Source organism: Astyanax mexicanus, chromosome 3 (assembly GCF_023375975.1).
Source record: "Astyanax mexicanus isolate ESR-SI-001 chromosome 3, AstMex3_surface, whole genome shotgun sequence".
Lineage (NCBI taxonomy): Eukaryota > Metazoa > Chordata > Actinopteri > Characiformes > Acestrorhamphidae > Astyanax > Astyanax mexicanus.
In genome coordinates, this window is record NC_064410.1 from 11,540,609 (window position 1) to 11,554,677 (window position 14,069).

General features: G+C 43.4%; 2 protein-coding genes across 2 annotated transcripts in view; one reads left to right on the plus strand and one right to left on the minus strand.

The window, feature by feature from the left end:
- The window catches only part of LOC125799317 (uncharacterized), a 59,368-nt gene extending 48,258 nt beyond the window's left edge, over nt 1–11,110 (minus strand). The window contains exon 1 of the mRNA XM_049475796.1: nt 11,027–11,110. The gene's annotated coding sequence lies outside the window, so the exon portion shown is untranslated. The remainder of the gene's footprint in view (nt 1–11,026) is intronic.
- Nucleotides 1–14,069, plus strand: part of LOC111197112 (interaptin-like) — a 526,024-nt gene that overhangs the window by 395,628 nt on the left and 116,327 nt on the right. The window lies entirely within an intron of this gene.

Sequence of the window (14,069 nt, forward strand, 5' to 3'; positions counted from 1 at the left end):
ACAGCAGCAGCTGAAAAGTCTGACCCTGCAGCAGCAGCAGCAGCAGGCCCGCAGCAGGAAGGAGGGGCAGCAGAACCCCCGCAGCACGGGCCTGGCCTGGCCACAGCAGAGAAAAGAGTTTCTCAGAGCGCAGCAGCAGCAGCACACAGCCTGGCTGTGACCGAGGAGAGGAAGTGAGGGAGTAACTGTCATGGTCAGAACAGAATAGCAGACAAGCGCAGATACTGATAAAAAACAAGTATGTTTATTATAATAAACAGATGTAATCAGGGTCGATACAGAAACAGGGTTAATTACCAGAAGACAGAGCAATGCAGACAAAACCATACCATAAACGAGAGACAGTCCAGAGTTCATACACAAGCAATCCAGTATCAGAGATAATCCAAGAGGCGGTGGTGAAAGCACAGTCCATACACAAACAATCCAATATCAAAGGCAGAGGCAAAAATCGGCGTCGAGAAACAAAAAGCAAGGTCATTCACAAAGTAAACAGAGGCAATAGATAAGTAACGCTTTGTACGAGGATAACCTACAATACGCGGCGTGGTAGTCTGTATGGCGTGCACCTTTATAGTGCCAGTAATCAGTATTCGGGACTTCCAGGAGGAAGCAGGTGAGGTGTCACGTGATCAGGTGAGTGCGTGATGTCAGCGGGTAGTGCATTCTGGGTAGTGTAGTTGTTAACCTGAGAACCTCCGTTAGAGCTTGGTGTGGAAGGGACAGAGGAGCTAACAGCACCAGACGTGACAGTACCTCCCCCCAAGGGAGTCGGAACGGAGCCGGAACGGGAACGACCACGACGACGTCCACCCGACGGGCAGGGAGTACCGGCGGGAGGACCAGGCGTAGCCTCAGAGGTGCCGGGCAGGCGGCGGTTGCGAGACTGGGAACCCCTACGTACCGGAGCCGAAGAAGAGAGTGAGCACTTGGGACGCCCACGGGGTCTAGGAGCAGGCTTACTAGGGTGACGGGCATGAAACTCGGCCAGTAGAGCAGGATCCAGCACGTCACCGGCGGCAACCCAGCAACGCTCCTCAGGGCCGTAACCCTCCCAGTCTATGAGGTACTGGAGCACACCGCCCCGCCTGCGTGAATCCAACACCTCTCGAACCGCATAGGTAGACGAATCCTCCCCCTCCACAGCCGCGGGCGGCACGTCATCTGGAACACCCTCAGCAAGCGGACCTGGGACAAGAGGCTTGAGCAGAGAAACATGGAACGAGTTATGCACCCTGTACTGAGCCGGCAACTCGATCTTATAAGTCACCTCATTAACCTGAGACAACACTTTAAATGGGCCAATATACTTAGGCAGCAGTTTCCTACAGGCCCCCTCAAACCTCAAGTCCCGGGTCGACAACCACACCCTGTCTCCGGGTTGGTATTGGGGGGTGGTACCACGGTGTCTGTCGGACTGCTCCTTATATTTCCGTAAAACCTCCGAGATTTGCTGATGCGTCTCCTCCCACACCTGCTCACTCCGCTTCATCCAGTCGTCGACAGCGGGGATCTCAGTGGATGACGCTGTCCACGGAGCTAACGGAGGCTGGTAACCCAGAATGCACTGGAAGGGAGTGAGACCAGACGTGGAGTTAGTTAAGGAGTTTTGGGCTATCTCAGCCCAAATCAAGTATTGTGACCATTCAGAAGCATGCTTGAAACAATATAATCTTAAAAACTTTCCCAACTCTTGGTTTACTCTCTCACACTGCCCATTACTAGTGGGGTGAAAACCAGAAGTGAGACTCACGTGTACACCCAAATGTTCAAAAAACGATTTCCATACCCGAGAAGTAAATTGAGGACCTCTATCAGACAAATGTCCTCCGGGACCCCATAATGTCTGAAAATGTGTGTGTATATAGCTTGGGCGGTCTGAAGAGCAGTAGGAAGAGCAGGAAAAGGGATAAACTTAACTCCCCTAGAAAATCTGTCTACAACAGTAAGGACAGTAGTGTAACCTTCAGATTCAGGTAAATCGGTAACAAAATCTACTGCAATATGTGACCATGGTCGTTCTGGAACAGGTAGAGGACATAGCTTACCGGCTGGAAGGGTTTTGGGTGTTTTGCATTGTGCGCATATAGAACATGAAACCACGAAAGTTTGAACGTCAGCTCGCATGGTTTCCCACCAGTACCGAGCTGAGATTAGTTGTAGCGTGCGTGTAACGCCTGGATGACCGGACGTAAGGGCAGCATGTGCCCAGCCAATGAGCTGATCGCGAAACTGCTCAGGTACGTAAATCTTGTGAGGAGGACAACCCTCCGGAGGTTGTGTGTTAGCTTGACTCTGCTGAATAAGGTCATCGAGTTCCCATCTAATAGCTGCTACTTTAACAGTGGGTGGCAGAATGTGTTCGGGTTCGGAAGCATGGCATGTGTCGTCTGGGGAACTGAAAACACGAGATAAGGCATCAGCTTTAGTATTACGGTTACCTGGACGAAACGAGATCGAAAAATTGAAACGGGAGAAAAACAATGACCAACGAGCTTGACGGGGGTTTAGACGTTTAGCAGTGCGGAGATACTCTAGGTTCTTGTGATCAGTAAGAACGGTGAATGGATGTGCAGCACCTTCCAGCCAGTGACGCCACTCCTCTAGAGCTAGTTTAACAGCCAGCAGCTCCCTATCCCCTATCCCATAATTACGCTCCGCTGGTGACATTGTCTTGGAGAAAAAGGCTACGGGATGTAGTTTAGGTGGTGAACCACTGCGTTGGGAGAGAACTGCTCCGATACCAGTATTAGAAGCATCAACTTCAACAACAAAGGGCAGATCAGGATTAGGATGTGTGAGAATGGGGGCAGAGACAAAGGCGGCTTTTAACGCTTGGAAAGCTTGGTCAGCTTCAGGGGACCACTTAAGAATTTTGGTAGCATTCTTAGTTAACGCTGTAAGGGGGGCAGCTATGGTACTGAAGTTGCGTATGAAACGCCTGTAAAAATTGGCGAATCCTAAGAAACGTTGGAGATCTTTGATAGATTGGGGAACAGGCCAGCTAGTAACGGCGTCTACCTTCGAGTCATCCATAAGAACTCCCTGGGAGCTGATAACATAGCCGAGAAATGCAACTCTCTGGAGGTGGAACTCGCATTTCTCGGCTTTAGCATAAAGATTGTTTTCCAACAATCTCTGAAGAACTAGACGAACGTGCTTAACATGTGATTCGAGATCGGGGGAATAGATCAAAATGTCATCAATAAAAAGGGTTACGTATTTCCCAATCATATCCCTAAATACGTCATTCATAAATGACTGAAATACTGCGGGGGCGTTAGCGAGACCATAGCTCATAACAAGGTATTCGTAGTGGCCATTGGTGGTGGTAAACGCGGTTTTCCACTCGTCCCCCTCCCTAATGCGGATCAAATTGTACGCACTACGCAGATCGAGCTTGGTAAAGTAAGAAGCTTTACGTAACTGTTCGAGAGCACAAGGAATGAGGGGCAACGGGTAAGCGAACTTTTTAGTTATGGCGTTCAAGCCTCTATAATCAATGCAGGGTCGCAGTCCCCCGTCTTTTTTCTTTACAAAAAAGAACCCTGAACCGACGGGGGACTTTGACGGCCGAATGAAACCTTGAGCCAATGCTTCGGTAACGTAATCATTCATAGCCTTTTCCTCATCTAACGTAAGAGGATAGACTCTAGCTTTGGGTAGGGTGGCACCCTCCACTAGGTCGATGGCACAATCATAAGAGCGATGCGGAGGAAATTTAGTAGCGTTTTCCTTGCTAAACACTTCTAAAAGCTCTGAATATTCAGGGGGTACAACAATGGGATCAGAAACTTCAGGACTCTCTACAGAAGTAGACTGAATAACTAAACTATCCAGAGCTAAACAATGTTCATGACAGTTAGCAGACCAAACCGTGATATCCCCATCGCGCCAGGAGACAGTGGGATCGTGAGTCTTCAGCCATGGCATGCCCAGGATAACTGGATGCTCGGTGCAGGGAAGCACGAAAAGTGGTAGTTCCTCAAAATGAAGAGCGCTGGCTTGTAGAGTGATGGGCAGAGTCTGCAGGGTAACCGGCTTGGAGCGGACAGTCTTTCCATCAACAGCATGGATGGCTAATGGACGTAGAAGTTCTCTGATGGGCACTCCATGCTCCTTAACTAGGTCCTGGCTGATGAAGTTCCCCTCCGACCCGGAATCTACAAGCGCTGGGACAGAGAGCATACCAGTAGGTAACATAATATTTACAGGCAAAGAAAAACATTTAGAGCGAAGGATTGTGTTGTGCTTACGTGGAGAGCACTCCACGCGCTGTCCCAGGGCTGGAGCTTTCACAGGTCGGGTCAGGAGACCACACTCAGTCTTGAAATGCCCGGCCTCTCCACAATAAAGGCATAGGCGAAGCCGGATTCGTCGCTGCCGCTCCTCTGGAGTTAGCCGGGTTTTCTGGATATCCATGGGCTCTGGGGCAGGCAGCGCAGCTTTCTCTGGAGTGGGAGCGCGGGGCAGAGACACAGAAGTGTGTTGAGTGCGAGGACTGATCTTGGGTCGGCGCGAGAGAAGTTGATCCAACCGGATCGACAGTGAAATGAGCTGATCCAGGGTCAGGGAATCATCTCTGCAGGCTAATTCCCTCTGTACATCTGGATTAAGTCCGCATCTAAACACGTTGATCAAAGCAGCATTATTCCACCCACTACCAGCCGCGAGAGTGCGAAACTCCAGAGCGTAGGAAGCCACCGGCTTCTGACCTTGCTTAAGAGCCAGCAAAAGTTCTCCATTAGACTGTCCATAACGCGAATGATCAAAAACTGAGCGGAAAGTAGCCAAAAAGTCAGTGTAACTAGCCCCAGAAAGGTCTTCCCAAATAGCTGTAGCCCACTCGAGTGCCTTACCAGAAAGCCGTGAGATAATGAAACCGATCTTAGCTTTATCGGTTGTAGGCGGTGAATTACTGAAAAACACGGAGCATTGTAAAAGAAAACCGCTGCATTTTTCCGGATCCCCATCAAACAACTCCGGTTTAGAGACAGAAAATCCAGGCACAGAAGAGTTAGCGTTGGGCATACTGGGGGCAGCTAACGGGCTAGGGCTAGGCTCAGTTACGCCTCTGAGGTGAGCTAGCAGCTCAGCTAGTTGTTGCTGCTGCGTGGTTTGCTGGCGGGCTAGCTCAGAAACAGCTTGGGTCACACCAGCGAGCGTTTGCTGGTGCTGACCGAGTAGCCTCCCCTGGTTGGCTAAACCAGATCTAATAGCCTCAGTATCTGCTATCTGATTTAGTTCGGCCGCGTATTCTGTCATGGTCAGAACAGAATAGCAGACAAGCGCAGATACTGATAAAAAACAAGTATGTTTATTATAATAAACAGATGTAATCAGGGTCGATACAGAAACAGGGTTAATTACCAGAAGACAGAGCAATGCAGACAAAACCATACCATAAACGAGAGACAGTCCAGAGTTCATACACAAGCAATCCAGTATCAGAGATAATCCAAGAGGCGGTGGTGAAAGCACAGTCCAGGTCATACACAAACAATCCAATATCAAAGGCAGAGGCAAAAATCGGCGTCGAGAAACAAAAAGCAAGGTCATACACAAAGTAAACTGAGACAAGAGATAAGTAACGCTTTGTACGAGGATAACCTACAATACGCGGCGTGGTAGTCTGTATGGCGTGCACCTTTATAGTGCCAGTAATCAGTATTCGGGACTTCCAGGGGGAAGCAGGTGAGGTGTCACATGATCAGGTGAGTGCGTGATGTCAGCGGGTAGTGCATTCTGGGTAGTGTAGTTGTTAACCTGAGAACCTCCGTTAGAGCTTGGTGTGGAAGGGACAGAGGAGCTAACAGCACCAGACGTGACAGTAACTCATTCAGCAACGTTTCGATTGCGTCAAAGTACACTACATACAGAGACTCTTAAACACATCTCATTAAAAGAACACACATAGTCTTATCACACACCACCTCATACTTTTCATTCACTGATATTACAGACATCAAGAGCCAGAATAAAGCTCTTCGTACGTGGGGCTGAGGTAGTCTACCTTCAGAATCCTGAAGCAAGAAGAAAGAAGAAAAGAACAACACGCATTGTAACTTTAACATTTACACATATAGGGGTATAAACTGTGATTTGCTAAATTAGGGGGGGGAACACATTATTTTTTCTTTACAGGTTGTCCTGGACATTGCTTTCCTTTACAGGTTGCCTTGGACTCTTGAAAAAACGAAATTGTAAAAAAAAAATATATATATATACACTCTGTAACCTTAACACTTACACATATAGGGCTATAGATAACAAGTTTACTAAATAGTGGGAAACTTAAAGGGGAAACACATTTATGGTTTAATAATGGCTTGGTACGGTAAAAGGGAGTGGGACAGGTCAAAGTATGGACACTATAACGGACCAGCATTTCCTCTGGCTATTCCAATATGGCTCCAGATAATAATAACCGTTGCCCTCATGGGTATAATGATAATAACACTGACCATTGTCTCAAAGCAAGAACAACTAACAACGGTAGAGGGAACAATTGTAAACACTTAGGCGACCATGCACCCGACAAACGCAACAGCTAAAGACCAGCCCACACAACTTAATAGAACCAAACGATCAACCATCGCCCAGTCCAACTCAAAATGCATTAGGCGCTGGGGAGGTATAGAATTAGACTATTATTGGGGTGAGACGACCGCATGGACAGTGAACTTATGCGACGTGGTGACTTGTGGTAAGCTGGGGTCCAAGGGGGAAGCGGTGTATTTGTGTTGGTCCCGTGATGATCATCTTAAGTGTAACCATAACACCGACCAAGCAGCTTATAAGGCTAGACCTTGTAACAAGTGGGAACACGTAATTAGGTCAACGCATGTCAATTGGGGTCCGAGCGAACGTTGGGCGACTCGTATCGTATTAGATCCCTGATAGAAAGAACAATAACACGTATGATGGAGGGCAAAGACGATAAAACGCCATATATGTTACCTATACTGGAGTGTGAGGAAGAGCAGGAGGAACTGCTGTAAACCAACCAGTCTTGGGGATGACTTTAAGGCAATGATGTCACTTCCTCCTTTGATAGAGTTCGAATTATTAGCCGCCTGGCGGCAGAGGGGCTGTGGGAGAATTTTTCCTGTAAAAATTGGTTGGAAGGCTGCCGGACAGGTTTTCGCTCCCACCATTAGTAAAATGTTCACTCACATGTTTATCAAGTGTTGAACATATGTAAATACATATTTGGAGGAATTACGATGTGTTGACGTATCTGGTTGATACGTCAAAAGCGGGAATTGAAGAGTAACTGTTTATTATACTTTGGGTGTATTGACAAATATCTTTCAGTTATGATTACTTATCTTAGTATCTATAATTACATAATCATTGTGTGAAACCTTGTATTTTATATGCATTAACCAATACTCACCTTACATTTGATCATTTTTACTCACACTGTATTTTACACGCATTTATATAGAAGATTAACCAATAATCACAGTATATTCTTTACATATATAGTAAAACATTGTTTGATCAGGCATGTGACTAACGCAGACTCTATTATGACAAATTAACCCACACAATACATAAAGCATTTACTAACACATAGGGTCTATTGTATGGCGGTCTAACCACGCACCACTAACACATTAACATATAACATATGAGAACTATTGTGAGACTTATATAGCTCATGCTTGAAGCATTTCGTTTACTGCATGTCTCTGACTAACGACCATCAATCATCAGCTAGTGCACTCTGTATGAACTAAATTGATACAAAGGAGGCTTCGGGACGAACAGAGCGGCCTTTCTCTCTGTGCGTGCAAAGTCCTTCACCTACCAAAGCGGGAGGACGCGCGCACATAGGGAGGGCGGCACTGTCTAATTACTGAAACAATATCACACTGTCTGACTGGACCCAGTCAATTCCTGAAACAATACCGCACTGTCCGGCTGGATACAGTCAAGGCCAAACATTAGTGGTCCGGTCAGACCTGTGAAACTTGAGTACTAACACGTGAAATTACGCATGCTAACATGAGATGATTTTAGCAACGCCTCATCAGCAGGTTTCACGTCATTTGGGGTATAAACATGGAGTCAGATCAGAGGGGGGTCAGAACTTATGCGGGGACGGCTGTTAGACGGTCTTTCATGTGTGGGTTCTCCTGAATATTCAGTACTTTGTAATAAATACTTGGTTTGCTTTCAACTTCACTCCACCTGTCTGACTCTCTCTATCAAACGAACACGCAGGGGAGTTGTACCCCGGACGAGAGGTGGGTGTTGACCCACCTTTCATTTTCTTTTCTACAACAGTACCCAGCTTACAGCGTTCGCTCCCTGTTGGACTCCAAGCGCCGGGGACACCAGCTGTTGTACCTGGTGGACTGGGAGGGTTACGACCCAGAGGAACAGTCATGGGTGCCTGCTTGTGACATCCTCGACCCCTCGCTGATGGAGGAGTTCCACCGTGAACACCCCGATCGCCCTGCTCCCCGTCCTAGGGGTCGTCCTCGGCGCAGGGTCAGGGGATCGGCTGGGGCCGATCGTCAGGTGGGGGGTGATGTTACCAATGACCCAGGTTGTGCACCTCCTCGCCTCAGGAGGTCACTCTCGCCACAGTTTTAGTCCTTCTTCGTGAGTGATTAGTTTTGTATAAATAGACACCACACCTGCACACAGGTGCGACGTCTTGTCTGGTCTTACCTTGCATTTCGAAGCACTTCTGTATGTTTGTTACTCTGGTTTTTTGACACCTGCTCTCGTTTTTTGGACTGTGATTTTTGGATATTCCCTGCTTGTTACCTCTGCCTGGATTTTTCTGTCTGTGTGAATAAACCTGCTTTTGGATCCTCGTCCTTGGTCTTGTGTGACAGAACTATCATCAATATTCTTATGATTTAAACTCTTTAAAACACTCTAGTCTAACAATTTTTGAAAAAATATCTTGGGTGTGAATATATTTAAAGTCTATGCATTATATGCAAATATAAGTAAAAAAAAACAGGTGCTTGGTAAAAGTGTGACCAAAACTCCATTAAAATATAACAATTCTGTTTCCTTCTACATTTTAAATGATTATATTTTTGAGCAGCCGCTTGGCTTCTGGAGTAAAAAAGATTAGGGCATGTGTCTGTCTGATATAATTACTGTGTTATAAGTCCTGAAATAAAAAAACAAACAAAAAAAAACACACCAAAACAGCCTTGGGTTCAAAGGGTTAACTTAGAACAAGTGAACAAATAAGGTAAATGAGGCTGACTGCATAATACCTTCAGCAGTGCACTAAACAAATAGATCCTCTTGGTAGTGCAGCATTAGCTTGTGTGTGTGGTGAGGTGACAGGGTGAGTTGATTTTACTTTTTGAGATCTGTTCTGTGCTTGGGGCCATTATCCATATGGGTGGACTTAATAGAGTGAGCCCACCCATTAGCAAAATTACCTAGCTACTGTATAATTAGTGTCCACAGCAGGAGCTATTTTAGACCATATGCACTCATGAACCTTTTAATATGAACTGACCAAAAATTCTAGCACAAATGCGGATGAAAAGCATGGGGGTTGGACTTGGTTAATTAGGGTATAAAGGTGCAGGGGCTTTAAACTGAAGTCTTACAATTCTTACAGTGTTTTGCTTGCTTACAATATTGAAGCTCACTGAGGCTCAACATCTCTCTAGATTACATCAAATAAAGAATCTACACATCCTGGGCGTTCAGTACAGCATGCAGGTATGAGCTCACAAAAGTGTGTCAATATATATATATATATACACCATTGCTACCTTAATTATGTCTGTTATACCAACAATGTTGTCACAATTATTACATTTATGTGTACTTTTGTGTACATTTATATAATAAATGAGTATAATATCATATAATAAATAAGTAATATCTGCCTTAATATAGTGGATAAAAATAAACACAATATATATATATTATACAACCTGAGTAAAGGTGCTGGTCAGTGGCCATCTGCTTGCTGGTGTTTGTAGGGAGATCACTGCGTCAATAAATGAAGCGCTCTTGTGGTTGGTGTTTATATAGGTCAAGATGAAGGCTTCTTTGAAAACACATGACTTCTAAAAATATATCTTGGTCATAATCCAAATGTCCACTTTTAGTATTAAGCTTTTGATAAAACTTTACACTGTAAGTGTTTATGAAGTGCCTTTTAACATGTATTACATGAGAAATACATTTTGCTGTAGAGTATTCACACTTTGTTGTTCTCAAACTAAACATTATAACACTGATTCTTGAAAATTTGGATAAAACACTTCTCAATGAGAAAAGTACTAATCTCATAAGAAATTAATATCATTTTCAAAAATAAAAAATCATAATGTTTAATAGGGTCCTTTGCTAATATGTAAGGTTCTTGTATAGGTTTATTTACAATTATTATCAATTTAATGATCCCCTACTCTCTGTTGCCTAAAAAAAAAGTCATCTTTAGGAGATAATCATTAAAATTTTATTTAAAAAAAATAAAAATAATTATTCAATTGAATAGTATTTTCACCACATTAAAGAGTATATTATATTTTATTAAAAACTACAAACAGTGAGTTTTAAACAATATTTACTATTATTGTGTGGTTGTTCCAATTGTGTCCCACATATTCGTCACCACTGTCAGATATTAATAAAAAAACAATAAAAAATAGGTCAACTACATTCCTACCCCATTTCCAAACCTTAGTAACTGCACTACGTCATTTGGAATGCTTGTAGCACATAGTACACAATAGGCTTAAAATATCCAATAATTAAAGCAAAATAAAAAAATAGCAACATTTAATCAAATTAATCAAAATTCACTTTAATTCCCCTTAATTCCAGTCATTACATTATAGAATATAATATTAATTAGGGGTCACTAGATGACAGTTTAAAATGATGTCAGTGATGCATTGTACATTATTAGCTACATCAGTATTGTGAAAGTTTTTCAGATACCAAAGGTCAGACTACAACCAAACTACAGTCATTTGCAAAATGGGGAGATTTTAATAGGACTGGATGCGGAATTTATTCCAACCTGAATGAAGGTTACTGGTGGCAGGCAGCTCATCACAGACGATCACAGTGGCTCGCTGAACAAGAAAGAAGCTGTGTGACTTTCAGCAGGAAGCTGCTTCACTCCTGTTGTCCTGGCATCAGCTCTGGTTTACTCAGACATGGGTCATTTCAGCACAGAGCCGGGCCAATCACAGATCAGCATGCAGGGGCAGCACTGGCCTTGGGCGCAGTGCCAGTGGAAATTGGAGACTGGTGGGGGAGTGAGGCTGCATTGGTGTGGCTGTGGCACTGTGGACATGTAAAGTTAAATATAAAAGATAGTTTAAGGTTTTAGTGTGTTTTTTCCATGATTTTAAAGTGAAACGCATGTCAGTTTGTCAGTTAGTGTCAATATACTTTCCTGCATTGACCGTCAACGAGTTTTAAATCGGCTTCTCACAGTTTATTGTTGCATTCAATTTATAACCAGTTGTTGTCTGGGCGCCCCAGGCAATTGCTTGGTTTGCCTGTCCTGTTGCAGAGGGCTGGCTGCAGTGTGTTTATTTGTGTATGTAAAGAGCAGGGCTGTAGACATGGTAAGCGGGCACAATGCACACGGCTCTCCGGCATAGCTAAGTCCTGCAAATGTTTGGACAGCTGACTGTTGACTGTCAGTGGTGCTCCTGTATTTTCCGTCACTGAACACACTTCACTCCAGACCACCACAACCATCTGGGTAGATATATTCCTAAACGCTATTTAAATGGCACAGGAGCAGGGAATGAAAATAGACTGTTGACGGGGTGTAATGTGATGCGCCTTGCACAGGGTGTACGATAGAGTTCTTATTTCGATATGTCAACACATTCACTCAGAGAGACAGGCGAGGGGGTGAGGACCCTTGGGCGTCTCCTCCCATAACCTGACACAGACTTCATCCAAGCAGTTATACATTTATGCACATGACATGTAAAGCAATAGGATTTAATGCAATTGGATGGAATCTATCAATATGGCCAGTGTTGGGAAGGTTACTTTTAAAATGTAATCCCTTACAGATTACTGATTACATCACTCAAAATGTAATTTGTAACGTAATCAGTTAAATTACTTCAAGTGAGTAACGTAATCTGATTACTTTGGATTACTTACAATATTGTCGTTTTTTTTAAGCCTGAATGAATGTAGCAACCACATATTGCATATTATTGTTTTTTTATTTTCCTTTCCAGTCAACAAATAGATAAACAAATAAAACAGCCTTTTCAATCACCCTATAAAAATACTTATGAAACCATTTCATCAAACAATTTAATGACACACTTCTATAAATTGATGATAAAACCATTTAAAACCAAACAATGTAACAACAACTGTAAGCTATCTGTTTGCAGGTTTGCCACCAGTGTTAATTTTGACAACAAATTTTGATTTAGTCTTAGTCATAGTCTTGTGACGAAAATAGCATTTAGTTTTAGTCACAATTTAGTCATCTGAAATGTTTTTAGTTTTAGTCGACTTAATGTTATAAGAATATAGTCGACTAAAATTACAGTAAATTTAGTCGACTAAAATGTAAAGGGCGTAAATGTAAATGCTTTTTCATCAGTTCCCTTGAATTATTAACTATACACACTTAAAAGAAATGAAACGTTTAATAACCACTTGTGTAATATTGTTAATATTTGAATGTGAAATATATTTATATATGATTTAATGTATATTATTATTATTATTATTATTATTGTAGGTGTGTGACTATACATATTTTACATTTAAAATGTTGCTCTAGGAATCAGGTCATAAAACATCTGAATAGTTAAATTATAGTTTAAACAGCGTTGTAGATGCAAAAAACAGCTTTTAAATGATCTAGTTTAATCTCCAGCACTAACCCAGCACACCTACTGGAGCTACAGTCTATAAATGAGATCAAAAACACACCTTCACACACTGTCCTGTAGAGATGCTCTCAGGATGTACTGAGAGACTTCATGAGTTAAAGTTAGAAACTTATGAGAAAGTGCTGTAAGGAATTTACACAGACTTTTGGGTTCATAGATTCACTTATTTTATTGTTTTATTTTCGTTATGTTATTGAGTTCCTTTCTGACCTGCTGCTGATTTAACACTAGCTATATCTTTCCCACTGTGAGACTAAACAGATGATCTGATCTTAATGAGTTAGGGTTCTGTATCAGCTCTGTGTTTTAGTGCACTGCTGAGTTAAACACCCCATCAGATCATGAAATAACATCAGTATTAAAACGCGGATCTCTGCATGGAGATCTGTGTGACTCTGCTCTGCAGAAGCTGAAAGATAAGTGGTGTTTTTACCGGAGATGGAGTCGCTCCACACGGTTTACACGTTACACGTCAAAGGAGAAATATATCGCCTCTCCCCTCTCTCTCTCCCTGCTGAACACTGTCGAGTTAACTTCCAGTCGAGCTCCGTAACGACAGGTTAATTCCCGGGTTTGTAACTGAGCGTGCGGCGCTACTGCAGGAGAGGCGGCTACTGATTGGATGACTACCCCGCTTATCCCGCCTCTCCACCTTCGCTAAAGTAGCAGTGATTGGATCTCTTCCTAACTGGTCCCTACCTTTCACAGAACTAAATCAGTCTGGTTGGATTTCGTCCCTGCCAAACATTTTCGTCTCGTTTTTATTCGTCTACGAAAATGTCAGTTAATTTCGTCTCGTTGTGTGTGCGGAGCCGCTGTCTGCCCCTCCTCCCTGTGTGTGTGTGTGTGTGCAGCGAGACGGGAGGAGACAGACAGTTCCCTGTCATATCAGAGCGATTTCACCGCAAAATATTATTTGTGTTTTGTCAGTGTTGGATTGGAAGAGCAAAAATAGGAAAGTACCGCAATGTAATCCTTTTATTTTAGCAGAATAACTGTAATCTGATTACCATTTATTGAAGCAGTAACTGTAACGAATTACAGTTACTTATAATTTGTAATCTCCCAGATAGTCACCGAGTGCTGGCCCAGTGTCTTTTTGAACATAGGACCAGGTCTGGGCCTTATTCGGTTTCTGACTTCTCAAAGCTGGCTGAGATTCGGTCACCGGACTCGGCC